This window comes from Anabrus simplex, chromosome 4, assembly GCF_040414725.1.
Source record: "Anabrus simplex isolate iqAnaSimp1 chromosome 4, ASM4041472v1, whole genome shotgun sequence".
NCBI classification, from domain to species: domain Eukaryota; kingdom Metazoa; phylum Arthropoda; class Insecta; order Orthoptera; family Tettigoniidae; genus Anabrus; species Anabrus simplex.
The window spans coordinates 239,277,321-239,280,670 of NC_090268.1; the positions used below are offsets into that span (position 1 = coordinate 239,277,321).

General features: G+C 41.6%; 1 pseudogene; it reads left to right on the forward strand.

The window, feature by feature from the left end:
* The first annotated feature begins 2,411 nt into the window (after positions 1 to 2,411).
* On the forward strand, positions 2,412 to 2,531 carry LOC136873015 (5S ribosomal RNA; annotated as a pseudogene).
* The last annotated feature ends 819 nt before the right edge of the window (positions 2,532 to 3,350 follow it).

Genomic DNA, 3,350 nt, shown 5'->3' on the forward strand with positions numbered 1-3,350 from the left:
CATGTTTGACCTTCAAGCCGTTAGCATTCCAGTTTAGAAATGTGAGATGGGAAAACATAGGATTGGAACTAACAACCATTATTAAGGTGTTCGGACAGTAATTTCATGATAAATGATTTAATTTGGGGGTTGAATGGCGTAAGAAAGGCTATAACCTTTTGGACAAGGCTGGAAGATGATTCAGGTTGAGAAGAACTGTGCGGTTGGTTTTGAGCTGGATATGCTGGAGTTTGCGGATAAGGTTGGGAAATAGGACGTTGCCATACTGATGGTTTAGGGATTTGAACTAGCGAAGGTCGAGATGGTAGTGGAGGAAAGTTTGTAGCATTATTAACTGGTGGTGGAGGGGCGATACTGTTGGGCTGGGTGCTGGTGAACATCGGTGTTGAAAGTGACGTACTTTCACGGCTGATCTTGTTCTTCATATTGAGATAGTATAGACAGCCTTTGTAATCTGCACCTTGTTCTTGGCCGCAGTTGACACACGTTAAAGGTACTTGTCTTGGTTTACTGCATGCTGAATAGTGATGATTATTGGGGCATTTGACGCAGCGTGGACTTAACCTGCAGAAGTTTTTAGTGTGCCCGAACCTGTGACATCGGGTACACTGTGAGATGTCTTGTGGTTTGCGACGAAGTTCGACCGAAATAATGGCACGTTGAATGTGTCTTAAGTCAAAAATTATTTTTGTGTCTTCCGCGTTGTCCAAGTCAACGGCGCAGAGAGGCATGGGCTGCTTGTCTGTGAAAAGAAGCCGAGGAACTTTACGTACAGGTAAGTTAATCTCTTGTAACTCTGAATGAAATTCAGAGTCAGTAACAGAGTATGGGACATTACGAATTATTACTTCAAGCTTTTTGGTTGTATGGTCCTGGAAGGTATGAAATAGAAGTTTTGATTCTTCTAGAAATTTGGTTACGGAACGATAATCACTGATAGTGGTAGTATTTATTTTGAGAAATTCACCGCGCTCTTGTGTAGTGTAATCACTGCTGGTGACCGTATTCACGTCTCTGATAACTTGCTGATAATTATTTACTTCGTGGAGAAAGATTGGTGGCACGTTAATTTTGGGTGTTAGTGGGGCAACGTCGTTGCCTGCAGTATTATCATCCATGTGTTCAAAGGGGGCATATTTATTATCAACGGCCGTAAGATCTACCATATACTTATTGTGTAATATTGCAGCTGATACAGTTAATTTTTCCTGGGAATCTGAAAACCATCGTCTTGTTGTAATTGGGGGTCGTGAGAAGCAAGATTTTCGTGCGCACGTTTAAGTTCTGCAAGTTTACGTGGTTGTAAAATAGGTCGTGATGGGGTTAAAGACACAGAAGGTTGATTAATAAGTTCTGGACTTACATGATGTTGTTCTCGTCTTTGTAATTACTGCTGCTGTTGAGTTGCTTTTTGCTGTAGATGCGAGGAAATATTCACTGAAGGTTGATTTGTGTTGACTTGTTGACCGATTTGAATTGGTTGCGTAGAATCTACGTCCGCTGACGTCGAATAAGATGTTAATAAACTTTCTTTTAATATAGTCCCTGTATCAGGGTTTATTCCATTAGCCATGTTGAGAGAAGTATAAGTTCGTAGCGTGGAAGCACACGGAGTTTAGTTACACAAAAACCCTGAAGAACGAACATACAGTACACGTTATGCTTACACTGTAAACACAAGCGAGAGGTAAGAGAGCTGAGTGACTTGCTTCGGCTGAAGCTCTGTAGCGACGATTGTCTGGCCTGAGTGATATCCGTATTTCATCTGGAAATATGGCACTAAGCAATTCATCCAAACCCCAATTAAGATATTGGATGGCTCATCTCCTCTCAACATGATGACGATTCTATTCTCTAGTGGAACACGTCGAATCGGTCGAAATGACCTTCGTTAGGCACCATGCATCTGATTGTTATCTCATTTCGTGATTCTGTACTTCCACCTTCCTTTGCTGTTATCTCAACACCTTCTCCATCATTATGGACATCAAAATACTCTGTCAACTTACGTATTTTTGCTATAGCAAATTGCTGTCTACTTTCGTTTTGTTTCTTCGACATACATGTTGTACTTCCAGAAGCATAATGACCTGCGGTATCTCTAGCTCTGTTACTTATTGCTATCTGAAAATTGTAGACTGCAATGGAAACTACAAGGAAATTAGAATATAAAAATAATTAACGTGTGACCCATAAACAGTTGTCAGAAACGCGTTAAAAATTAATGATATCTTTAGTACAAGAATTTTATGTGTAAATACCGTACTGGTATATAAGAAAGGAGTACCAATCAATGGCCAATTTATATGATTGTTGCGGCTAGGGCTTACATACATTCAACAGCCAACAAGGGTGTTCTGAAAATCATATGTTTAGTTACTTGGTAAACTCATTTCCGTTGATAAATGTATGCCAACGGCCATACCATAATGAATACACAGGTTCTCGTCCGATCACCGCAGTTAAGCAACATTGGGCGTGGTCAGTACTTGGATGGGTGACCGCTTGGGAACACCATGTTGATAAAAGTACGGGGTGGGCGGAAACAACGTGAACCGAGTGTATAAGCCTTAGAGGGTTGGCTACTGTTGAATAATCTGAAAGTAATAATTCGATATATCGGGCCGTTCTCATTTTATCAGTTGCTGAAGTTAGCTTTGCGGGCGAATTCAGATGGGCTTTGCGAGGCAGTGTTGCTAAATCTTCACGTGGCTTAAAACCGGCTCGAGGGACATGCCGAGAAATCAGCATAACATCACACCGTGGATTTCAGCCGGTGTTACCGTAGCGTACTTATTATGACGCGATCTTGTTAGCTCGGAGGTCCATGTTCAAATCCCTCCCCTAGCGAAATATTTTCTTCGATTGTTGCTCTCAAGCCGAACTTAAGCAATGTGCAGATTTAGCAACATTGCCTCGCAAAGCCCATTTGAATTTTCCCGCGAAGCGATCTGGTTGGCTAACTTCAGCATCTGACAACATGACAGCGACATGAGATACAGATTTTTCAAACTATTTATCCGTATGAAGAACCCTCTTAGGCTCATATACACGGTTCACAGCTGGTATATTCTAATATGAAGTTATAGGTTACAGCATGTTTCTCACCTCGTATTCTAAAAATAAAAACATTGAGGTGCCCATGCCTGCGCACAACAAAATGAGGAGCAAACCATAATACTGTAAATACACAGTGAAACACGCAGTGACGCAGCTCTCCCGGTCCCGAAATGTAAACAACAGCTTTGCTGGATTGTGATGATGTGCCAAGATGTCGATTTTTGCCAGAAACTTTCTAATCTATAGAAGGCTATGGTCATCGCGGGCCCTTGAAAGCGCACGGTCCGTAA